Source organism: Notothenia rossii (genome assembly GCF_949606895.1).
Source record: "Notothenia rossii genome assembly, chromosome: 5".
Classification (NCBI taxonomy): Eukaryota; Metazoa; Chordata; class Actinopteri; order Perciformes; family Nototheniidae; genus Notothenia; species Notothenia rossii.
Window position 1 is genome coordinate 51207746 of NC_136903.1, and position 26828 is coordinate 51234573.

The 26828-nt window shown below is 42.9% G+C and overlaps 2 protein-coding genes and 1 long non-coding RNA gene across 3 annotated transcripts in view; 2 read left to right on the forward strand and 1 right to left on the reverse strand.

Annotated features, from left to right (window-relative positions):
* The window catches only part of LOC307039715 (serine/threonine-protein kinase 35-like), a 31914-nt gene extending 12844 nt beyond the window's left edge, over nucleotides 1–19070 (forward strand). The window contains exon 3 of the mRNA XM_079682053.1: nucleotides 16489–19070. The gene's annotated coding sequence lies outside the window, so the exon portion shown is untranslated. The remainder of the gene's footprint in view (nucleotides 1–16488) is intronic.
* LOC307039104 overlaps nucleotides 1–26828 on the reverse strand; it is a 514347-nt gene that overhangs the window by 313118 nt on the left and 174401 nt on the right. The gene's annotated exons all lie outside the window — the stretch shown is intronic.
* Nucleotides 1–26828, forward strand: part of LOC307038731 (E3 SUMO-protein ligase ZBED1-like) — a 236827-nt gene that overhangs the window by 95579 nt on the left and 114420 nt on the right. The gene's annotated exons all lie outside the window — the stretch shown is intronic.

Genomic DNA, 26828 nt, shown 5'->3' on the forward strand with positions numbered 1-26828 from the left:
AAAAAGAAGAGCGAATATCATCAACCTTTTTTTCAAAGCGGTTAACAAAGTCGTTTGACAGAAGGGAGGAGGGGGGAGGGGCTTTGGGGGGGTCCAAGAGGGTGGAGAAGATAGAAAATAGTTTTTTGGGATTGGAAAAGGAAGATTGGATCTTATCTTGAAAGAAAGTTCTTTTTGCCTGAGAGATGGAAGCAGAGAAAGAGGAGAGGAGAGCCTGATAGGTTAGGAGGACGTCATGGTGTTTGGATTTCCACCATTTCCGCTCTGCTGCCCTAAGGATGGTTCTATTAGCACGCAGTGCGTCATTTAGCCAGGGAGCAGGAGGGGACTGACGAGCCGGCCGAGATGTGAGAGGACAGAGAGAGTCCAGAGAGAGTAGAGAGTAGAAAGGAGAGTTTCTGCAGCCGAGTTTGGAGGCAGGAGTTGGAACGAATCAGAGGAAGGGAGGGCTGAGAGCACCGATGAGGCAAAGGTAGAGGGGGAGAGGGAACGGAGGTTGCGGCGGACAGGTGCAGAATTAGAAGAGATTAGGTTGTTATGTTTGGAAAGGGGTAGAGAGAATGAAATGAAGAAGTGATCGGATGTGTGAAGCGGGTTTACAGAGAGGTTAGAAGTAGTGCAGTTCCTTGAGAATATGAGATCAAGGACATTGCCAGCGTTATGAGTTGGTGGGGATGGAGAGAGTGAGAAAGCAAAGGTGGTTAACAGAGATGTTAGTTCGTCTATCTTCCCTGTCTGGAGGTTGAAGTCTCCGAGAAGTACAGCGGGAGGGCCAGTTTCAGGGATGTGTGAGAGGAGATTATCTAATTCCTCCAAGAAGTCCCCCAAGGCGCCTGGTGGACGGTAGAGAACAACAATGGTTAATTGTATAGGATGGGTTACTGTGACGGCATGGAATTCAAAGGTGGAAGGAGTGAAGTTAGGTAGCTCGAAGAGGGAAAAGCTCCAGTTGGGAGAGAGCAGGAGACCAGTGCCACCTCCTCTGCCAGAGGGTCTGGGTGTATGGGAGAAGGAATATGCGGTGGAGAGAGCTGCTGGGGTGGATGTGTTGGATGGAGTAATCCAGGTCTCCGTGAGAGCAAGGAAATCCAGAGACTGCAGGGAAGCGTAGCCAGAGATGAAGTCAGCCTAAGGAACAGCTGACTGGCAGTTCCACAGGCCCCCTGAAACGAGATGTTGGATCTCAGTGGAGCATGTGGGATAGACAAGAGCAGGCCGGTTAAATCGATTAGGAGATACGCGGGGCCAGTGATAATTGCGAGAGGACACATGAACAGGAATGGAGAAAATACACATGATTATAGCATGAGGGGCTAGAGAACCAAAGAGAATTGAATAAAACAAAAGAAAACTCCAGCGATACTTAGCTCAATCAAAGTAGGAGTTGCCTCCTCTTTGCCTCCCTCGTGACTCCAACAGGACTCTAACGCTTTGTCAGTCTTCGTCTGGCTGACACTGAAGCTGACGCTCCAGGAAAGAGCAACCTAAGATGGACACCTGATTGCTCAGTTCTCACAGCTGTGGGGGCACGCCCCTCTAATTAGATAACTATTTTCTGCTGATGGGCGACAGCAGAGTGTTCCTGCCTGTTGTAATGCAGGGTTAAGGCGCGTGACCCACTGAGACCTGTGTTACAGGTTGAGTTGAGCAGATCTGAGATTTAAAATCTCTCAGAAATCGCCGTTTTAGCTACAATAACTACAGAACAATTATACAGAGTAGAATAAATGAAACAGAGAAGTCTATTTAAACAAGAATATAACTTACAGTGATTGCTGAGTCAGTATAGATAGTGTCCTTACCGGGTCTGGATACACACAAATGCTGGTAGGGCTGCTCATGTCGTCTCTTAAAGACTTTTTGCAAGAAACACCAGCCTGTTTACATGGTCTGGTTTCAGAGATGAGTGCAGGCAGGTGACAATATTGCCACCTGTACTGAAGACCCTCTCTGAAGAGGAACTTGTGGCAGTGCTGCCACATATGACACAGGAAAAAAAGAAAATACCCTTTCTTTGCCATTATATAAAAATAGTATTGCTACAAAAGTATAAATTAGGCTAACTAATAAGACAACTCAGATCTGAAGCTACACAGGAATCTGCTGCCAAAGTGCAATAAAAAAGACAAAATTAATAGAATCAAACCCATTTTTTGTTGAATTTTATTAGAGTATAAAAATAAATGCCTTTTAAAATAGGACGCAAGCAACACTAGTTTCTTAACCTGAATTGATAATAGACTATAATAAATTTAAAAAGAACAGATCTTAGCCTACGGGAATGCTTCTTTCACAACTTCGCCGTCTTTGAAAGACTTCATGTGTTTCACAAGAACGTGACTGACACGATAAGATGCTATGGTAGCAGCCTTGCTCTTGTTGTTGGGCCTGGTGAAAATGGACTGCTGTGCATTTAGCTGTCCTTTCAGGTCCCTCACCTTTTGGGAGCGTGGGACAGAATTAGGAGGGAATTAGGGGGTGTGTGTGGACTGTCACTCCTGTTGACACGGACAACGTCAGCGAAATAGTGGCCACTGCCCACCAGCCACGCCCGACACATGGGGGGACGCCGGCCAATCACAAAGCTTTGATGCGTTCGAGTGCATTATTCTGGCACAGGAAGATTATGTTACAGGACATTTACGATAAAACTGAATATTGTTGTTCTATTTTTAGACACATCTCGCGATCGACTGGGAATCTCCCCGCGACCCTTCTTTTTAACGAGTTGCTGCTCTTGTTCTGACATCTTCGCTCGCTGAGCTGAACACGCACAACACATGTCACTCCCACGTGGCCGAGTGGGCTTTTAGGGAGGGGCGAAAGCGCACCCAGCAAAATAATCGTATTTTGTCGATTATGCTGTTTTCATAATCGTTGCAAGCCATAATCGTAATCGCGATTTAAAATACGATTAATTGCACAGCCCTACGTGGTACCATTAAGCTCCGACATTATCGGTCTTTTTATCGGTACTGGAGACATGTAAAAAATATTTCATGTGTATTATTGCTACACAAACATTATATTGCAGTCTTAGTGTCGACAACTCCGTTTCTAATATGCAAAAAAACTGCAAAATGCAATTATCTTTAGTATTTTCGATCTCTCTCCCCCGCCTGCTTGCGAGGGGGCGGGGCAGTTTACACACACTATACACAGCTGCTACTTGCAGCAACACACACACACGGAGGAGATGGCGGAGAGAACTAAGTGCTCCGAGGTGTGTTTAAACTTTACCCGTCTCGATGTGGACAATGCTCGTTACCTAAAGTGCAATAAGAGTTTAGCATGTAAGGGCGGTAACACGAGCAATTTGTCTAAACATTTAGCAAAAGTGCACCACATTCAGACGGAGGAATGCACCGGGTTTGACTGTCTTTCCAGTAGCTCTGTAGCCCCATCCACGAGTAATGTTTCCACGTCAGGTGTTATGTATGCTAGCAGCAACACACGGAGTTAACTCAATTATACAAACATGGGTTAATGATTAGAGGTAACTGAGTTATTTATTTTGTTAAAGTTTCAGCTATTCTGTTTACAGTTCTGTCATCAGATTATTTAATGCGATTTGTTAAAACATTGTTGTTTCGATAATCTTTATTGATAAAAGTAGTAGCACCGTTTAAACCTTAACGATACACATCACTACCACTGTGTGTGGATATCTAAACACACGCACACACACACACACACACACACACACACACACACACACACACACACACACACACACACACACACACACACAACATGTTACTTAGGCCCCGGCCACACGAGGACGATAACGGTAAAACGAATACACAAACGCAATCGCAAAAAAGGCTTCCGTCCACACGCAATGTTCACCGGATAGTGTCTGTCCACACGAGACAGCTCCGTTTAGCTCCAACCGCTGGAGAAGCTGCAGTACATATGCAGGAGCCTGTACGTGGCGCTGTAACATCCTCCACAAAAGCAGCGAAGAAGCATGGTTGTCATGGTTGCCCCCCCTTTATTCTCCGCGGTGGGGGCCGAGGGAACCGGGCAGAGTTTTTCGCCCTTCAACGTGTGTTAAAGTTGAAATCTTCCAGACTAAATTATAAAAGTGCTGGTCAAAGGTCTTCTTCGTTATTTATTGAGCTTTAAAACAAATGAATAACGAATCTATATAATATAATAATAAAATACACGGAGCCTGTCTTTTTCCTCCCTCTCTTCGGACAGCGTCAGTGTCTTTCTCATGCAGCAGCTGATCCAGTAATGAGTGACCCGACAGTAAAAATAAACATATTTATAACTAGTTTAGGTAGTTTGAGAGGTAATTAAAATAGCTAAGGGTGATGATCTGACTTGAAGTGTGTGTTTTGCTCCGCTCACCGCTGCATCACAGCGGGACGAGCTGCAGGTGAGCAGAGCTGCGTGTCTCCGTCCTGTCGGATTAGACTTCACTCGCGTTTATGTCCATATTGAGAAAAAAGATAAATAACCTGAATTCAGTGTGCAGTTTACTTTGACGCGGGGGTTAGCAGCAGAGGTGGGGAGAGGCGGGGCTATTGTGTCATCATTATCAGAAAATGATCATATAGGGCGTACACACGGAGCCGTTGGACCCCCCAGAGCGTCGCATATGCCGTTCCATCCACCTTGGGACCCGTTATCGTTACCGTAGTTGTTTAGTGCCATATTCTGTCGTCCTAGTGTGGCATGGTCTATATGACACAAAACGGTAACGGAAACGACCGCTATCGTCCTCGTGTGGCCGGGGCCTTAGATGCACACAGAGAGCATTGTAATTTAAATGCTATCCCATTAACCGGACCATATCAGGAGGTCTGGCTCACGTTGAGAACAGACCCTAGTTGTGTGTAAATGCGAGAAAATAATTCTCTTAGCATGTTCACCAACCAGCACTCTCAAAGGCCAGCAAGAAGCTGCAGGCTCGCCCTTCACTAAGATGGAAAAGTAAAGCCCATGCAGCAGCATTCTTTTTCCTCACAAGCAACGCACCACGTTCCTGAAAAGTCGGTCAGTTATGTCCATCCGGTTTACAAAATGAGATTCAAGCCAAACTACAGAACAGAGATTTCCAGAACACGAAATCAGGGCAAGCATAATGTCCGGTAATCTGATTTCTTTACTTTACTTAATAATAATAATATCAATAGTATGCAGTGTCTTTCATCACAGACTGCTTTTCAGGAACACATATGCTGTAGAGCCAGATTTAACTTCTAATATGATGTGTGTCTCTTTGGCCACGGTTTTGAATGGGTCACTACTCAATAAATTGTAAAAGATGAATGTACACCAAAGTGCCGAGCTGGGCTAAGATGAAGCCGATTGTGACACCACTCTGTCTGTAGTAGACAAACTATTTATTTGATTCGATATCATTCATTTGACTCAGACCCTCACTATTTGCATCAGATATCTTTTTAAAATCTGGTTTGCAAATTCTAGGAGGCTGCAAGTGTTTTTTCAATGTGTCCCATTCGCATGGGATCAACCCTCAGTGTTCTGCAAGCCTGTATTTTTAAAAGGTGTTTATTACATTACTTTAATAATTACTGTGCGCTAGCTCTGTTTTACAATATAGTGTGCTGTAAAGAGAAAGATGGCAACATAAAAAGAGTGTTTTTGTGACGCAGTTTTTAATAGGTCAAGGGATGGAGTGTGAGGGCGAGAGTGAGTGTGTCTGCAGTAGGAACTGAGCAGAAACGTAGCTGGCTAGTGTGAGCGCAGTATGTGAGTCAAAATAGTTGATTGGAAAAACCCTGAGTTAACCTAGCCCTGCGTGTTGCTTTGGCTGCCTCCACATTCATTTAGCTCGACATATCAGTGTGCTATTTCCTACCAAAGGGTGAAAGCAATACGATAAAAAAGGAGGTCATTGTATCTGGAAAGACACATCTTGTTTAGTGTTTGTCAGAGATGCACCCATCGTTTGGCTGGCCAAACATTAGGGTAAGCTGATCATCATCACGATCAGTCCAGTATATCTGCAAGTCAAATTCACACACGTATGATCAGAATACAGCTTTTGTTTCTGCCTACCACAGACTCCATTTAACTCGCCCTTCATTTTACTGGGATGGGGACAAAAGTCTCATTCAACCCTCAACATTCAAAGGATATTCATGTGCTAGGGTTCAGGGAGAAAATGTATTTGTGATTTAGGTTAACTCAGCGCTTAGGTATTAGAATGTGTCTTCTACATTCTGGAACTATTTTATATGGTGTGAAAAACATGGACAAAGGCACTCCAGATCATATTATTACCCCACAGCCTTTTTAGCACAGCAGACTGTGTTCTGGTACGTTTTATGTGGCTTCGTTTTAAGACCAAGATGCTACATGAAGTGACATGCCAGCTCTGGCCATTAAAGCTGGCTGTCTCTATGGGCTGCAGGATAAAGCTCTCTTTAAGTCAGTTATCTAACAGTGTGCGTGCGGAAAATCTATGACGGCATAGCTGCGCACACACGCGGTATCTGAGTGACCAGCCAAGCGGCTGCACATCTCTAACACAGCAGTCCCTCTCATGGTGCTGCAGGAACACAGAGACTGCCCCTGCATCCTCTCTGTTGCACGCTCACTGAGGAGCCTTAAAACAGGGCTTTTTACACTGTCACACTTATATCTGTGTGGATGTGAGCTGGAGTGCAGGACCTCCCAGGCTACAGCCAGCTCACCCCCCCCCCCCCCCCCCTTTGATTGACAGCAGGCCTGTGACCTCTATAGCGAGGCAAAGTCCCTCCCCTTCCAGGGACCTTATTTGGGAAAAAGTATGTATTGAAGTCAATGGAGAGAGAAAGATTATCTTTCGATCCCGTTTGAATTGTGCCACGAATTACACGTATGATGTTTATCAATCTTAAACAATCATTTCCATGTCAAAAAAGTCAGTTTGTCGTAAAACTGTTAAACTATAAGACTATGAAAAATCCCAGAATCCCGGTCCCACATACTGGCTCTTACGGAGCCGACTAACTCCCCTTTGGTTTATGTACATTGTATTGATTTTCACCTCTTTTAATACTCTTCGCCTCATTCTGAAAGAAAAAAGTTAAATGTGCCAACGTGACGGCCATCTTTGTGTGTGGTGCGAGATGTAGTTCATTGAGTGGTTTCACACAAAAAAAAGTGTTACTTCACCGTTTTAAGTTGATAAATCAATTTAGCGAAAATTAAGGCTATTAAAAAGTATTAAACGGCATTTTCCAAGGTATTAAGAAGGTTCACAGCAACGACAACATGAAACACCCTTTAATTTACTGAAACGACATGTCGGGAAACCCCACAAGGCGGCCCCATGCATAGCGCGCCGTAAAATGCTGCTTATTATTTTAAGTTTCGTTGCCTGCTCTGTGTGTGGTGGTGGGGGGGGGGGGGAACTAAACGACTACGGTAACGGGTCCCAAGGTTGGTAGACCGGCATACGGAACGCTCTGGGGGTCCAAAGGCTCCGTGTGTGCCCTATATCATATCAGGGCACACACGGAGCCGTTCATCGTTATCAGAAAATGATCATATAGGCTATATGATCATTTTCTGATAACGATGAAATAGCCCGCCTCCCTCTCCCCGCGTCTCCTGCTGCTGCTGGACTGTCAGAATAGGGGGAGAAAAAGAGAGGCAGTCACCGTTTATTCAATATTATTATATTATTATACAGAGAACAAAGTCGTTATCAATTTGTTTTAAAGCTCAATAAATAACAAAGAAGACCTCTGACCGGCACTTTTCTAATTTTGTACGGAAGATTTAAACTTTAACAGACATGTTGACCGGCGGAACATTTTTTTTACGGAAACTGCCGCACGGTCCCCTCGTTCCTTGGAAGAGGCGGAGAGGTGGGTGTTTATCTGCTGGTGGACTACCTGAGAGATACAGCAGGAGAACACGCCGTCCACCGCGGAGAATAAACAGCATGGCAACCATGCTCCGGGGTCTTCTTCGCTGCTTTTGGTGTATTTCGGGCGGCAGCAGCGCAACTTACAGGCCTGACATATGTACTACATCGTTTCCAGCATTTCCAGCGGTCTAGTGTGAACGGACACGTTAATGAATCGAATGCGTGTGAACGGAAGCCTTTTTTGCGTTTGGTATGCGTTTTACCGTATGCGTCCTTGTGGGGCCGAGGTCTAAGCCAAACTATATCCGGTCACAGAGATCTGCTATTTTAAAGTAAAGTCAACACATATAGACCCTAAATATAGTCTATATTAAGAACGAGAAAAGTCTTAACATATATATCCTTTTTTGTAAACATATGACAAATGTGTGAGGGTGATGACGTCAGAGCATCGTCCTATGTGCCAGGACTTAGCCCCGGACAGCCCCAGCCCAATTTAACCCCTGGGTATTTGTGAGGGAGCTCCTATATGGCATTACCCCGCTGAAGCTAGTTCAAAGTTTTGTAAATTGTTTTGTTTATTGGTCAAATACTGGTTTCTAATGGTTTCTGAGGAGTTTTACTGGAATGAAAGAGCACAGAGTCTACAGAAGCAAAAAAGCAGCATACTGCATTAAACCTGACCTTCACAGAGAGGTTGAAGTTCATGTGGAAAGGAGGCTTCAGTAGTCTGTCTGCACTCTGTTTAGTTTTGCTATCTTACAATCAATATAGTAAAGTGTGTTGCCAATGTAACCGGTTAGAACTCAAAGTTGCGATGAGGTCTTAAAATGTATGGAAAGGGTCTTAAAAAAGGTCTTAAAAGGTATTAAATTTGACTTCAGGATTCCTGCATATACCCTGCCATGGAGGTCCCCCGGAAAGGGAGGGTGTGTGTGTGTGTGTGTGTGTGTGTGTGTGTGTGTGTGTGTGTGTGTGTGTGTGTGTGTGTGTGTGTGTGTGTGTGTGTGTGTGTGTGTGTGTGTGTGTGTGTGTGTGTGTGTGTGTGTGTGTGTGTGTGTGTGTGTGTGTGTGTGTGTGTGTGTGTGTGTGTGTGTGTGTGTGTGTGTGTGTGTTTCAAATTGGTGGAATGTGAGTAAGGTCTCTATGCCACACACATTGGCTCAATGTGTTTGATCAAATACCTCTATTGATACATTTTGTAGGTTTTTTGGTTATAAAAATAATCATTGGGAATCTGCATAAAATAAATAAGTGGGTAAGGCAGATAATGGAATAGCTAGAACTGTAATTTTCACTTTACTGTAACGTAGCCTTAAACACCAACTTACAGAAAGAAATACTCAATAACGGATGCTTGAAGATTGAACAATATCTAAAACTCTGCTCTCATACAGTATTGTTATAATAATCAGGGGAGAACATAACTTTTTTGCCCTGGTTCTCAAAGGAGCACCTGGAGATGTTGCTTGGTGCTCATCCTTAAAATGAAATAAACCGTAACTTTTGAGGGGGTCTTTATTTGCCAGACACACGGCACTGAACACACATGCAGAGGTGAACACTGAACACACGTGCAGAGGTGAACACTGAACACACGTGCAGAGGTGAACACAGAACACACGTGCAGAGGTGAACACTGAACACACGTGCAGAAGTGAACACTGAACACACGTGCAGAGGTGAACACAGAACACACGTGCAGAGGTGAACACTGAACACACGTGCAGAGGTGAACACTGAACACACGTGCAGAGGTGAACACTGAACACACGTGCAGAGGTGAACACTGAACACACGTGCGGAAGTGAACACGGAACACAGGTGCAGAGGTGAACACGGAACACACGTGCAGAGGTGAACACACGTGCAGAGGTGAACACACGTGCAGAGGTGAACACACGTGCAGAGGTGAACACACGTGCAGAGGTGAACACACGTGCAGAGGTGAACACACGTGCAGAGGTGAACACAGAACACACGTGCAGAGGTGAACACAGAACACACGTGCAGAGGTGAACACAGAACACACGTGCAGAGGTGAACACTGAACACACGTGCAGAGGTGAACACTGAACACACGTGCAGAGGTGAACACAGAACACAGGTGCAGAGGTGAACACAGAACACAGGTGCAGAGGTGAACACAGAACACAGGTGCAGAGGTGAACACTGAACACACGTGCAGAGGTGAACACGGAACACACGTGCGGAAGTGAACACGGAACACACGTGCAGAGGTGAACACAGAACACACGTGCAGAGGTGAACACAGAACACACGTGCAGAGGTGAACACGGAACACACGTGCAGAGGTGAACACAGAACACACGTGCAGAGGTGAACACACGTGCAGAGGTGAACACTGAACACACGTGCAGAGGTGAACACAGAACACACGTGCAGAGGTGAACACTGAACACACGTGCAGAGGTGAACACTGAACACACGTGCAGAGGTGAACACGGAACACAGGTGCGGAGGTGAACACGGAACACATGTGCGGAGGTGAACACTGAACACACGTGCGGAGGTGATCACGGAACACACGTGCAGAGGTGAACACGGAACACACGTGCAGAGGTGAACACGGAACACACGTGCAGAGGTGAACACGGAACACACGTGCAGAGGTGAACACACGTGCAGAGGTGAACACACGTGCAGAGGTGAACACACGTGCAGAGGTGAACACAGAACACACGTGCAGAGGTGAACACAGAACACACGTGCAGAGGTGAACACAGAACACACGTGCAGAGGTGAACACAGAACACACGTGCAGAGGTGAACACAGAACACACGTGCAGAGGTGAACACTGAACACACGTGCAGAGGTGAACACAGAACACACGTGCAGAGGTGAACACAGAACACACGTGCAGAGGTGAACACAGAACACACGTGCAGAGGTGAACACTGAACACACGTGCAGAGGTGAACACTGAACACACGTGCAGAGGTGAACACTGAACACACGTGCAGAGGTGAACACAGAACACACGTGCAGAGTTGAACACTGAACACACGTGCAGAGGTGAACACAGAACACACGTGCAGAGTTGAACACTGAACACACGTGCAGAGGTGAACACTGAACAACATTAGCACGACCAGTAATCCTACAAGCTGTCATCACTACCCTCCTGACTGTTCTCCTCACTGTCTTCCTCTCTGTCAGACATGGTAGCTGATGATGTAGGCCTACTACTTTCTCTCTGGTTGAGTCTGCGATTAGCTGCTTGCATCCACAAGTCAACAGCTGGTTCTGGGTCGAAAGTCTCTGTTGTCATCTTAGACAAGTGGATGTAATCAAATGAGTATGTGAACATAACCAATAACCTACCATAGCCAATAACAAATTAATGTAACTTATTTGATTTTTGTTGTTCATTCATATCTTATTTTACCTTAACATTTATTTATTTATGCTTTATTTATTTTTTATATCTCCAGTTTTAAAGGATGTTTTTGGTTACTGTCCTATAGTATACATTGGAATGATTTCAAACCTGTTTATCCCAATAATTATAAAGGAGTGCCTTGGAAATACGTGTTTACATAAATTGTGACCGAACCGTTTGAACTTAGACTAAAGTGAACCATCGAAACACAGGTCAAGAGTCCTTTACCTCACTGAGCTGGAGTTATCAGCCTCTCAGTCTGACTGGAGAGGACTCTCCCCAGCGGCGCCGGATTCATTTCAGAAGTGGGGGGGCCAAAAAGTGTGTGTGTGTGTATGTGAAAGAAATGCTAAATCTACAGTGGTAATCAGTCCGCCAGTGCCTCCGCCAGGGCGGAGTGGTAATCACTCCGCCTCTCTGGCTACAGGAGGTAATGCAATTCATGAAACTTATTAAAAAAATTCAAGAAATTGACATAAATTATTTATTCAACCGATGAACAATAGTTGTAATACAGTTACGAAAAGGACGAAGAGCCACTCGAACTGGCCTGGCTGGGGCGTAATATTAACTGTATAATAAAATAGGTCTTCCAATGAAACTATTGGTTAATAACACCTAACACAAGCTGTGATGTCATGTAATCAAAATCACATGACTCAAATGTCCAATCACAGGTGAGGGTGGAGGCGGAGCACCCTTCAAACAAATGTCCGACATTAGGCTAAAGCTAAAGAACATTTCCACGTGGCTAAATCTACACAATCTTCCTAGATTTTGCCGAAGTAAACCTCCCTTCGCTCACTGGCAAAGCAGAAGCTCCGGAGCACTTTTTTGAGGTCCAGGCCGTCGGTCAAATCTTTGTGGATGTGGAGGAAGAGAAGGTGATTTAAGTGGCGCTCGGACATTGTTGAACGGAGGAACGTCTTCAACCGACGGAGGCTGGAGAAGCTCCGCTCAGCTGTTGCATTTGACATTGGCACAGTCAAATACAGCCGTAGAAGTTTATCCACTTCACTGAAGAGGGATTGCGTGCCTCGTCCCTGTGCCGCCAGCATGTCGGTGATTGTGGACACCTTTATCACCTGCATGATGGGTCTTTCAGCGGCGGAACTACTGTTGTGTGCCTGCAAAACTGCTGGAAACAGTGACAACTGGGTGGACAGCCGTTCCATGTCAATATCACCTGTGTACATGTCGACCAGATTTTGGGGGATGTTGATGCTGCCGAAACCAGGGGGACTGTTTACTGCTGTGAGGAGTACCTGATCCATACTCATCAGCATTTGCAGAGTGGGTTGGTTAAACCTGCGAGTCAGCTCAGAAGTGAGCAGGTCAACTACCTCAAAAAACTGGCTCCTGAAGTAGTCCTCTGGATTTTCCCACTGATGAGACGCATCCCCATCATCATAACGGCGTGGAGCGCGCCGCCTTGGAGGAAGAGCCGGGGCCTGGACCAGGTCGCTCATGTTCGTTCTTTGGGCCTCTTCAAAGATGCTGTGGAATGCCTCTGTGGACCTCAGGTTTGTGTAGTGTGTCTGGAGCATCTGCACTGCTGACTTAACTGTCTCTGCTGAGAGGTCTTTGGACTGGAGCACCCGAGCCACCTCTTCCGCAGAAGAAAACAGTGTAAGACACACTTTCAATCCGAAGAACACACTAAATTGAGTCATCAATGCCTGCAGCCCTGGTGCCTTCTTGCTTGCTTCTGTGTTCCCCCCCATTCGGATTATTTCATCCAACGTGTCGTAGACGGCTTCATAATTCGCAAGCAGGGATTTTATTGCACTGCCTCTGGCTGTCCAGCGAGTGGGGCAGAGCGGTGTGAGGCCACTGACAGTAGGAGAGGCAGCAGCTGCAGCATCCCTAATGGTATTAAAGATGGCAAGTCGTTTTGGTGAGTTGTTGATGACCTCATGTATGTCGTGAACTAAACTGAAGGCACCACGTACCATGTTGCACTTTGAAGCAGCTTCCTGGAGTATGAGGTTTAAGCTGTGATTAGTGCAATGCATTGAGATTGCTTTGGGATTGATGTCTTTAAAACGTTTGGCCACACATGACATTTGTCCCTGTAGAACAGATGCGCCATCGTAGGTTTGCCCTCTCATGTCACCAATGTCCAGGCCGCATCTCAGTAACATGTCCTTAATAGTAAGCGTTATTGATAATGCGTCAGTCTTAGGACAGTCATACATTCCTATGAAGTCTTCATGGACAACATAATCAGCTGATACCCATCGTACAGTCAGAGACAATTGTTCATGCCCGGAGCAATCGCGAGTTTCATCCACAATAACTGCATAATGTTCTGCATTGTTTTTAATTTCTGTTAATAAAGTGGTGAGAGATTCCCGATACATTTGGTTTATGAGTTCATTGATTGTCTCGTGTGATGCATATTTCCCGGTGAGCATGAAGCTTCTCAGAGTGGGGTTTTTATCAGCTACGAGTTCTACTAGCCTTTTGAAATTGCTCTCCTTATCCTCATGCCCCCTGATTGCTAGGCCCTTTCGGGTTAGAAACTGCAGACAGCGCAGCTGCTCCATCATCCCATCTCTTCTTTTTTCCTGCTCAATACGCTCCTGTTGGACAAGCTGGATGTTGACTGGTGTTTGACTGAAGAAAGCACACTTTTTTTGAACACACTCTCTGTGAACATTGGACTTTTCGTGGCTGTCCAGGAGGCTTGGGCACTTTTTCCAGTTATTACATCCGGTATTTACAAAACTGTCATCTCCACATTTTGAGAAAGTTACCAGCCGTTTGACAGCAGCAAATCTGCAAATTTCACAGAAGGCCCGTTTAGTGGTTTTACAAAGAATTAGCCACTCTCGGTTTTTGTACCATTCTGCATTAAAGTACCTTTCTCTTTGTCCAAACGATCTAGCGGTCTCCTTTTTATCAACAATTAGCTGTGCAGCTTTACCCGTCTCGATGTCGCGACAACAAGCCTCCACGCAGTCGGAACCAGCCTGTTTCGGTTCAACGAGGCCTGCGGTTTTGACAGTCTCTGCGGCCGCAGAGCTGCTGCTTTTGGGTTTATCTGGCTGCGCTGGTTCTATAGTTGAAGGTCCAGGCTCCGGAGTTGTGGTGGATGTCAGGGATGTGACATTGAAGTGGTTGAATTTAAGTTTAGTTTGACTGTATTTCATTTTCTTATGCGCTGGTTCTTCTGACATGTTTGCGAGCTAAGTTTATCTTTCTAGGTTAACGGCTGCCACACACAGAACAACGTAACAAATAAACAAATCTCAGCTTTTTTATTGGTTGTAATGTAGGCTACTTGATACATTTGAATGGTGTGACAATGTCCTCTTTGATTGGATTAAAATGTACATATTCTTCCTGTTATGTTTGCCTGCTTTATTTTACCTAGTGCAATATTTGAACTGCTCGCATTGACCCAAAGACACATTTTGAGTTGTATACACTGTTGGAAAGAGGAGATTCCTAGCTTTCTAATGATATCAGGATTGTTGTTGTACTCCAAATATTAAGCAAAATGTCACATTATATAATGATTGCCACCGAGTCATAATTTTGAGAAAAAGACGTTCAAAGTTTCCTCTTCTCTGGAATTCATCGATCTGATTGATTATTAGCGGGGCAAATGACCAGAGTAGCTATGGAGGGAAAATATTTTCGTTTGGATTACTTGTCTGGGGTAAACTCGCAAGTGTGTCTGTGTTAAACACACAGACGAGAAACACCGGCTGTTGTTATGCCCTGTGACGTTAAATTACTCCGTTCTCCTCTTGTAATTATGCCGTTACAAGCTTTCAAAGTTGTATTTATCATCTGGATTTGCCGAAACAAGTTTAATATTCTGAAAGCCAAGACTTTGTTTATTTGAAATCAGATGAAACTGTCACGGACCCTGCCGTGTTATCTAGATTACTATACGGTTTACATTAATAATTTCAGTGAGAGGGAGGGGGAGGGGAGCTGCTGCTGCTGCTGCGCTGAGGGGGAGCCGAGTGAGAGCGAGGTGCCTGTCTTCTTCCCTTTACAAGCTTCAAAACTGTATTTATCGTTTGTTTTTGGAAATAAAAGTTTCATATTCTGAAAGCCAAGACTTTGCTTATTTAAAATCAAACAAAAAACTCGAACCCCGGAAAAATATTTTTTTAAACAAATACACGTATATTTTTGAATTGATCCATAAAAGTGGGGGGGCCAATGGCCCCTTGGCCCCCCTGCTTCCGGCGCCCCTGACTCTCCCTCCACATTATTGTAGAAACATCTTCTTCTTATATCCGTTAGAGCAGCTAGCACCAGATTCTAATGACAACAGCGCCGGTATCGGGCGGTGCGCCCTTCTCTCTCTCCCTCGCTCACTCGCACTTTGGCTGTGAGCTGCGGGCGCCAGATAAGCCAACATCCCCCATTTTCATCACTTACAGCGCCCATCGTACAGGACAAAGGAAAAGTGTTACCGGGGTGAAAAGGGTATTACATTTACTTAATTATGAATATTGTTACATCCAGGCCAACAATTAGGATGAGCACCAACGGTCAAAAATGTTTTTTTCCCTCCCAGAGCTACCAGCACAGCGCCCCCCCAGATCTGGCGCCCTAGGCAAACATCTAGCCAGTGCTACGGGCTGGCCCTGAGTTCATATGCAACTCGCAAATATCTTTCTCTCTCTCTTCTCTCTTCTCTCTTCTCTCTCCTCTCTTCTCTCTCCTCGCATGTGCACCTGCGCACCAGTTATGTGCAGCCCTGATAATAATATATAGTTCGTAGCCCTGTCATTTAACTCTAAGCCTTGTGGATTGGACTTGGTGAGATCTCATTGGATGTGTGCATAATGACAGAAATCTTCTGAGGAACTTGGATATTGCTTTATGGCTGCAGGCATTTATTTTGGTATTGGTAAACCTTCCATTCAATTTCTAGGTGGGGTAACTATTCATCAGGTCTGAGAATAGTGATCATTTCTAAGAGCCCAATTCATAGATTCAGTTGAAATGGAGCAAAACTTTTGTTTTTTTACAGAACCAGAAGGAGTTTGTAGTCTTCTGTTATGTCATGACAATCCTCAGTTGATTGGTTATTTCTTGTAAACATGTTGACATTTTGAGTTTAATGCTTGATACTTTTTCTCAGCCTTCCAGAGGTTTTAACAGTATACCAGGCACAGGCATGGTTCTGAGTGCTAAAGGCGACCACGTGGACGCTCTGTAAACTCTGGGATGTGTTGCTGTTGTTGATCCACATTACTTTCTTCTTTCCCTCCGCAGACATTCTACGGGAGCTGCTACATCAGTGAGGGCCTCACTGTTCAACCTGAAGACTGTGAAGAGAAGCTGAAGTTTGGATGCTAAAATGGGATTTGTGTTTTCTTTGAACTTGTTTACAGTGTGATCATCTGCCAATGCTGATAGAGAATGTTTGTCTTGCTCTAAAAATGATAATAAAGCAGGAAATTATGAGGATGTGGAGAAATTCCCGTTGGATAACAAGTTGGAGACTCTAAATGTAAGCTTAAGTGCCGGATTACTTTATGTGCAGGTGTTCACAGCGTGGGTCATCTCCATGTGTCGGATATTTTAATCATATTGAATGAACACACTGGGACATTAGATTCACAATACTGCTGGAAACATGTCACTTCCTGTGGGGGTGTTTCTGTTATTGTGTCCAACACTTCAGTGAAGGCTGGTCTCATGCCAGATGTTGCTGACACTTAGGATTGTCTTGCACCTGCTTACCAGCTGTATCGTGGTGTATTTCCTCATAACAATTAGTACACGTCATTGTCATGTGACGCCCTCTGAGAAACCACCGCTTCATGGTCTGGAAGAATTAGAAAAACCATAATGCCCCTTCTGTTGCGGTTTACTCCACAAATCTGTTGGTTAACATGGAAGAACACTACATAGGAATCATGGTTGGTTATTAGTTGTGGGTGAGTGTGTGTATATAAATATGTAGATATATACACATATCTCTCAAATACAGCCATTATTTATATTCCTCTGTTTGAGAGTTTTGGCTAATCTAGTGAGTGAAATACTTGCAAAGAGCCTGTGAATTAGAAAGATGTGACATCCATTGATTCACAGCATTGCCTGAAAGTCTTACAGTGAGTCACCTTGGTATACATTTGCAAAGTCCTCGTAAAACCCATCCCATTTTGCCTGTGGGCGAATCTGAATATGTGTAGCTTCCACACTTCTTTGCCTTAGACTAGTTACCATGATTTCAGAGATCAGGTTATTTTTTCATTTCAATGCGACTTCATTGTGCTCCTTGAGTTCCTTTGTAATCTCATTGTTTAAACCTATGGTGCCTTGAATTTGCATAGTCAGGTCAAATTTGGCTCAGACGTACAGCTGTCATATTTTTGTATTCTTTTGCAGTCCAAATGCATTATTAATGATTTATGCTCTAAATAATTTGGTTTCTAACCGCAAGAAAAATAAGGATTTCCAAGTTTCCCATGTGTTCATTTGAAAGAAGGCGATATATAATGTTTTCTTATTTTGTCGGCCATTGATTTGTTGTGTAAATGACTATTAAAGGGAACTGAAGAGTGAATGTTAATTTGAATAGGTGCCATTAATGTTAAAGGAGCTAAATGATGTCATCCTGTAAACTTTGATGCAAAGATATTAGTTTTTGTCTTGAGAAATAATCACACTTAATTGAAGTGTTGCTAAATTCAGTTACAGCCGTTTTTGAGATGTGATTGGTTGAAGTTTCGGAGCAGTTTGGAACACAGTGGATCACAGCTGAATATTGTAATTTCCTCCCTATAACCAAACGTCTGAATACACATGTTGAACCTTGAATCTTAATCCTGTTTTTATTTGTACTACCTCATTTTCTTCACTGAGCCATCATTTAATGTTCCATTCCTCAGTTTGAGAGGACCGGTTCGATTCCCCGGAGGAGGTTCAGTTTTCCCTGGATTGTGAATGCATCACAATAGTCTGTAATAAGTGACCCAGCTTTTGACTGCTTCATTTTTGCTGATGCATTGTGAGAAATTGGTTTACATTCATTCAAATGTTTACACAACTTTAGCTCAACACACTTCATAATGTTCATTGGTTATTTTGTACATTATGTGAAAAATGTACCTCTGTCCCCCACTTCTGTTTCATCACAGTATTCACATCTGGTTGTGCAGGGTATTAATCATTTTGAACTGGAGATGAGCTAAGGGTAGAGCTCCCACTCAGTTCTTTATTCTGATTTCTGAGTTGCTTTTTTACTTTAATTTAGAGGAATGTACGTAAAGAGATTTTTAGCAGACCTTGAATATTCCCCTGCCTCTGCAGGGCTTCCTCGGGAGAAATGTGTGCAGGAACGCTGTAGTGACTCGTATGTCACTTGTTACACTCTTCTATGCAACTCTGCCTCCCTAATACACTGTGGTTTGTTCATCCAGGCCCAGCTGATTGAGTCCTTGTTGTGCTCAGATCAATTGACCCTTTATTTCAACACAATATGCAGTTCTGGTTGTACAAGATAGTAAGGTTGTTTTTTTTTTATTGCTGAATTTGTACCAAGGCTCTGTTTCAATAAAGGTCGGCAATACCTCATCTGTGTCAATTCTCAACATGTGTATTATCAGGAGATGTGGGAGTGATGAAAATACTGTGCATGTTAGCTGGGTGTGCCCAGCCCGGCACACATGAACTGGAAAAATAGAATAAGTGACAGGTAGATTCAATCACGCTTTAGGTGTTTACTGACTTGTATAACTTGATTTACTGCTGTGTTGTGCTCAAAGAGGCAATTAGATCAGATGTTAGGCTGCCTGTAGATCCTCACATTGTAGTATAAATAAAATCATCTGCATTGTAAAGACTGACATTTTTATTTTTGCATTTCTGTAAACAAATCATAAAGACATCTCTCAAAAATACCCCCTGGTCCCTCCCCTGTCTGTGGCAACTATGCCAACCATTTGTTTTTTGGAAACTTGAGATTTGGACAACATTTCTGAACTTTACTAAATTACTAAATCGTAATTTACTTTTTTTGAGGGGCTCCGAACTGATGCTTAAAAATAAAGCATGATAACCAGACAGAAATGGACCCCTCTCTTCTGCCCAATGGCCCTGTAAAATGTCATTAGACACACATTTTAAAAGCCAATGACTCTATTTTATTTTTATTTATTTGTTTTCCTAGTTAGTTGGTTCAAAAGCTGTAATGGTGTGTAGCATCACCTGAAACCTGTCACAGTATTGAACCATTCCCTATGGAGCTTTATGAACTGAAACAACATTTCAACATTAAGATGCTGCTGATCATATGGGACAAACAACAGAAATAATATGAACAAACTTAGAAGTGTAAAGATGTAAAAGCCCTCCCTTAGGAGAAGAAATGTATTCATCTCATTTACTTCTCAGGCTCTTTTGCTCAGTAACACATGAACATCATGTTGCCCCCTGAAAAGAACTGCCCATGGCCCACTTTGGTCCTTTTACTTTAAAGAAACATTTAGTTGTGTATAATAATTTATTTAGAACATAACATGTTCATGGCAGTGGTTTTGTACAAAACATCTGCCCTCCCTCAGGACCCCATTAAACACACACCAAGCGTGAATTGAATTGGTCTCAGTGTTGGCGAGGTTATCAAAACTTTGTCTGTCATTATAGTCAGATTACATTTACCACAAGTGATGTTTCCTCCTGTCCTGTGCAGCTCTGGTCTGCTCTTTGTTTGGGAGCTGAACAAAATGTGGAGTTGACAGGCCGTGATCTGTGTAATTAACCTTTGGACACAAAGAGTGGGTTTTTGTGGGAGAAAATAAGCATTTTCTCTGTTAATATGCTAAACCCATAGTGCTGTTACAGTTATACATGGGCGTCACTTCGTTAGAAAAACTGGTTGGGCCACTTTTTTCGGATTTCAAAAAACACTCCTGCAGTAAGCACCCCCCACAAACAATACAGTATATACATATATACTTATGATTACAATACTTTCTTTGACAACTAGTGCAGTAACTAACTACGCTGCTGAAAAGAGGGAGCAACAATAGCTTTACTACTTTTTTCAATTATTACTGATATTAAGCGTGTCGCAGTTCCAAACTGCACCATTTGGGTTGGTTCACTGAAATACAAATTTCTTGCAAAGTTCTTCCTTTAACATTACTCCCCCTCAGACACCTCAGTGTGCATAGCATGTATGACCCCCCCCTCATCACGTCTTGAGTTAATCTTTGAGAAGTGAAGCATTCCTTTGATCTGGAATAGATTATCTGCATTTCACCTAATTGTATTGCTTACTTGCTTAATCACACTGAAGACACTATAAAAGTGATCAATCAATCATCACTGATCAGAAATGCTGAGTCATGGTCTCACCAGGGCTCTCGACTAACTTTTTTCACCATCCTCCCGGAACCGTCCCGAAATACAATCTAAGCCGTCCCGAAATTAATGTGGACCGTCCCGAATTTAAAATATTAGTTTTTCTACTACTTATCATTAGTTAAAATCATTCAAAGTGACCTTTAACATAAATAAAACATCATACAAATCATTAGATGATAATTCATCAACCTTTTTATTTGAGTAAATCAGTCAATCACATGACAAAGGCCAAATATATTTAAACAAACACACAAACAAGAAAATTACTAATATTGAATCAAATCAAGTCCCATCCAATTAACAAAAAAAATCCAACACTCTGTCCTGAAGACAGAACCCAGAGTAACCACTAACCAGGAGGACAGTCTGTAACACAGTCAGGAGACCTTTACAAACTGCCCCGCCCCCTCGCACACAGACGGGAGAGAGAGATCTCGTCTGGATTGGAAAGCTCGAAAATACATCATAGACGCATGTTGTAGTCTTATTGCATATTAGAAACGGAGTTGGATAAACTAAAACTGCGATATAATGTTTATGTAGCAATACTACATGTGACATATATTTTTTAAATGTCTCCAGTACCGATAAAAAGTCAGATAACGTCGGAGCTTAACGTTACCACTGTCTTTAATAATTCCGGCCCGGGCGGAGCCCGTTTAATACCGGGGCTCGGTACCCATCCATACATGGGGAGAGGCGCAGCATATTGCTAAGGACTAAATACGATGGAGGGTTCTCATCTCAGCCTTATTACCCATAGGGGATGAAGTGGAGTAAGTAAATAAAGAGGCCGGCGCTCCAGGGTCTGGTTCTGCTGTGCGTTTTTGTGATGTAAAGGTAAAACATTTCAGAATTCCTCCACGGGATACCATTGTCATTTTACATCACTCAACCCGCGAAATATACACACTCAGTACATAGCCTACTGTAGATAGACCCGCGAATTTGCGGGCCAGGAATTCGCGGGCACAGCCAGCTGTGCGGCTGGCTGACAGCACATGGACACAGTTTACGTATGTGTGTGTGTGTGTGTGTGTGTGTGTGTGTGTGTGTGTGTGTGTGTGTGTGTGTGTGTGTGTGTGTGTGTGTGTGTGTGTGTGTGTGTGTGTGTGTGTGTGTGTGTGTGTGTCTGTCTCTGTGTGTGTGTGTGTGTGTGTGTGTGTGTGTGTGTGTGTGTTTCGCGGGTTGCTAAATGTTTTGTGTGTTTATGTTGACAAGGAGGTTTAATAATTGTGTGCTACACACAACGTGCAGTCGATTTCATTTTCATCGCCGTTTGTAGTAGAGTTAGCAGGGTATTTTTATTTTAACTCTCGTCCCAAATTCGTCCCAAAATTATTTTTTATCCTCCCTGACACTATTTTTTTCGGCCCCGGGACGACGGGAGGTCCTTAAACTCGAGCCCTGGGTCTCACCCAGGGCCGTCTCTCCCTACAGGCCGATCATGCAGACCGCGTGGGGCCTCATCTTGCGGAGGGTGCCTCAACTGAGCCGAAAATGTGGCGCGCGCACCTATGCGCTTATGCGGCGCAATTAGTGTGGCGCGGAACGGTTTCGCCACTGCGAGGCTCCACATGGGGACACACATCCGGGACGGTTTCAAATCAAATATATTTTATGGATTTACTTTTTGATTAAAATATGAATATATTTTGTTTACAATAATTTTTTAATTGTATTGATTTATACAATTATATTAAGTATTATTTATTCTAAAAGAAAATGAATCTGTTATAAAAAACTGTTTTGTTTAACCCACTCCACTTAAAGGTGGGGTAGGTCATTTTGGAGAAACCTAAGGAGCCCCCTAGGGGACATGGAGAAAAAAAAAAAAAAAAATTAGAAAAAAAAAAATGTATATATAAAAGGTTTCACATAAGTGAAGACACCTCAAGAGAACACTCAGAGCCAGGGCCGTATCCAGGATTTCCTAAATACCGAGGTCCAAATATGTTAGGCGGGTTCGGGGGACACCCCCCGGGATTTTGGGGATTTTCATGATCTAGTTAGGTGCTTTTTAAGTCCTGTGGGGGGTCACAAATTGGATAATATATTGATTTCAAACCATATCAGTGGGCTGCAGCATACATTAGTTTTGAAAGTGTAATGCATAAGAATCAGTTGATTGTTGCTATTAATTATCTGGACATGCAGAAGAGGCTAAAATGATCACAAAACATGGTCAACATTCATTTTCCATGTCTCTCTCCTTTCCATAACCTGCAGCCTCTCTTCCATCTTCTTTAGTCTCTCTGTCTTCTTCATGTTCATTACTCTCTGTCTCCTCTTCTCTTTCTCTTTGTTCAATCTCTCCCTCCTTGTTCACTTTTTGCTCCTCCTCACTTATCGCTCCTGCCAGTGAATTAAAAGCAATTCAGCAATTTAGTTCATTTCACTTGTTTGTTTGCATTCTTTTTTTAATTTAAATCTGTTTTGTTTGATTCTCAAAAGAGAACAAAGATGTAAGCAAATTGTGTTTTATACAATTGTATGTTATTATGACATCATAACTGCAATAGATGTATGTTGTTTTACAATTATGCCTATTGTAAATGAAGACTATTGTTATAGATATATAGATAGATAGATAGATGGGGTTATTAAGCCTACATTCTTTTGTGTGACTGTACCTGCAGTTCCTCCCTGACTTCCATCACTTTCTCTCTCTCTCTTTCTCTCTGCCTGTCCTGTCTCTTCCTTACCAAAGCTGAACTTCGACTGACGTAGTCTTTTCATTATATCTGAGTCAGTGTAAAAAGAAAACAATACAATGTTATATCTTCATTGTTTTACTCAAATTGAAATGAAAGAAAAGCATTACAATGTTTGTTAAAAGGTAATCCGTATGAATGTAATTAACTTTAGCTCTCTAGCTAGTTTATTCACGAAATTTAAACCAAAGTATAGCCTATAGCTGCAATATAAGTTAGTGTGCATGATGTCGGACGTCCACTGACTAACGTAAAGCGTTCACACAGGATCTGCTGGTCATATGATGTCCTGATGAACAGAAACACAAGCAGCCCGCTGGACTCAGATACCTCATCACTCCTCCGCTGCTCTGGTACAAGTCCGGGCTGCGGTGGTTTGTTGATATATGTCGTCTTCTTCTGTTTGCTTAAATCGAGGCTACGTAGTTATGCAGCGCCCCCATCGGCAGTAAATGGAAGTACTACAAAGAACCCCGTTTAGTGCAATTATTTCACAAGTTTTGTATACACAGCTCGAAAAATATTACCGAGGTCCGGACCTCGGTGACCTCAATGGTAGATACGGCAATGCTCAGAGCGAGGGGACATGCACGTCCCTCTGAGCTGAGTTATTGACAGATTCGAATTTCGCGGATCAATAACTCATGACCATAACGTTGTAAAAATTCAAACAACATGACTTTACAATCATAGCAAGGTAGACAACGAGCTACAGTCGTTTTTATCAGAACAGTTCGATACGCGCCGTCATCCGAGCTAAACATCAATAATTGGTCACAATCTGCAGCTGGAGGAGGGAGAGGAGTGCTTAGGGACCGTCTACAAACTGCAACAGGGTTTTGCGAGATCTTGGAGATTTCTTCTCCATGTCCCCTAGGGGGCTCCGTAGAAACCAGCTCAAGTGCGCTAGAATTTGAAAATACACAACTGGAAAAAATCTGCCACTTCCTTACAGAACCCCTCCTCCAACACACACAAACGCGCACATGACCAAAACCCGGAAGTAAACTTCTTCCGGTTCCTTCGACAAAAATGCAATGCAATTTCTCCATAGGATTTTGGAAAATAGCTTGAAATAAGGTCCGTGGTTGACACACATTTAAGAGACGGATCACGTTTTGTTCAGCCAGATAATCTCCCCATGTCTACCCTGCTTTTATAATTTTCGAATCATAAATCTAATCGATAGATTTATGATAGATAGATTTATGATTAGAAAATTATAAGAGATGCTGCGGTTCTCTATGAGGGCACGAGATAAGTTTGTGCAAAAATGGAAGGCTGACAGGCAGGTAGGCCATCCAGTTATTTTAGCCGGTGTCAGTACCATGTGCTCGGGCTACCAGATCTGCTCAGGGTCCGTCGCTTACCAATGACGTCACGCGTTGTGATTGGCTGTATGGTAATCGCACGCTGATTGGTGTAACTAGGGGCGCTGACTAGCGTATACCGGGGGTCTGATCAAAGAAGAATGAGTGTAGGAAGAGAGAGAGAGAGAGAGAGAGAGAGAGAAGGAGAAGGAGAAGGAGAAGAATAAGAGAAATCGGGGCTGTTAAAATGGTGACCGAGACTTCTGCTAAGTACTTCTCACAGGAAAAGAGGGATGGAGGAGGGATCAGAGCTCAGGAGACTAGCAGGAGACTGATGTCCAAGAATGAATCAAAGCAGGACTTGTGCAACCTGGCAAAGTTCAAGAAGTCAGAAAATTGCTCTTTGTAATCTTATCCAATTATATATATGCAGTTCACCTGTTAATAGATATTTTAAAAGGATTTGGCTTTGTCAATATAAATTATTTATATCTTTTACTATCTTATATTGAGGTTCGAAAGGGTAAAATTGCCAATTTAGAAATGAAAAACGATGTAGGTTAGAGACGAGTTAAATAAGCTCATATTTGAATTCCCCATAAAAAAACATAATTTAGACACCCCCATGTTAGGATTTCCTTCAGATTCATGTTAGCACCTGAGTATGACCCGCCCTATTGGTGTATGATCAAATTTGATTTCTAATTTTAAATAAAAGGAAATAAATTCACAGTTATTGTCAAACAGGAGTTAAATCAATTTCTCGCTTATTGTAAGAATGTATTTCACCATACTCATATTTAAATGATCGGGAAAAAACGTTGTAATGATAATAAATCACATCCCTCATTCAAATTATTGTCGATTGTTATTTTTTATGTTTGAATGAAAAGAACAATCGACAGTGTTGTAGAGCCGATGAATGGGAGTCAGCAGGATGATTTTGTACACACGCTACACAAGCTAGAATGACAACACAACACAGGTGCACTCACTAACTAGTCCGTGGTGCAACACACACTATATAACCCAGTGAATTGTGTCCCGTAAATGTCACCAGTGTAAACATAATTATGTAAATAACACAATTTGTGTTCTGTGAAACGGAAAAGGATATTACATTGTTTTTGTTACTTTCGTTGCAGTGTCTTAAATGTAATTTAGGTTAACTTCCTGTGTTATTTAGAATTATTATTATTACCTCTTGAGTTGCAGTACAGCCAATGTGTGATGTCATTGGTAAGCGTAACGGACCCCGAGTAGATCTGGTACCCCGAGCACATACGGTACTGACACCGGGCCGGCTAAAATGATTGGTCGTGCTTTTTACAGTACTACGGCTTCCACAGGTGACATTTTTGTATGGATTTTTTGTTAAAGCACTTAAGATGTTCATCGCTATCGGGATGTTAAGAGCATTCCATGGAATATAACAAAAAGTGTATCTCGAGCCGGTTTCTCAAATTTACCTATACCTTTAATATAAACTGTGTAACATGTACAGAACTTAAACTTGACAGAGTTAATACACACTAAGCAAAAACCTACCCAACCCAATACAAATGTTACTTATGATTTTAAAACTAACACATTGTAAAACAAATAGTAAGTAAATATCAAACATGATTTATCTCAGTTTCATCCCATTTAAATAATCTCACCTGAGCCCCTGTGCTGATTAACTACCCTCATCTTGTCAGCCATGACATAACCAACACACTCTCACTCCATAAACTTCTAGGAGCGACGCTTGGTCAGGGTCCCGTGGCATTTAGTTGTAACGCTCCTAGTCTCCTTCAGCTTCATAAAGGGAAGCAAATAGCTTTAAACTGATTGCAATGTATTCCCATCTGCGGCGGGATTTGACGCTCATGGAAGCACGGCATTCGTTTGTGTCGGCTGCCCTTAAAGGCAATGTGAGCGTCCATTCCCATTGGATAACGGAGAATTGTACACCCGGAGGTAAGTATTCCCCTTACTGTCGATTGAATTTACAGTGATATCTGCACATGGCCGAACTTCGTTTTATTCTCGGTGGAAAATGCCTATTTTAAAGTTAGTTTGGCCATTAAAATGCGTTTTGATGTCATTTGATGCGAGAAATATGAGTTGTTATTTCAGATTATGTGTGCAGTGGATGTACATGATCTTTAGTTTGCTAGTTATTACGAAGATTACTTCAGGAAATTGCGTCCATAGAACGTTTTCATTG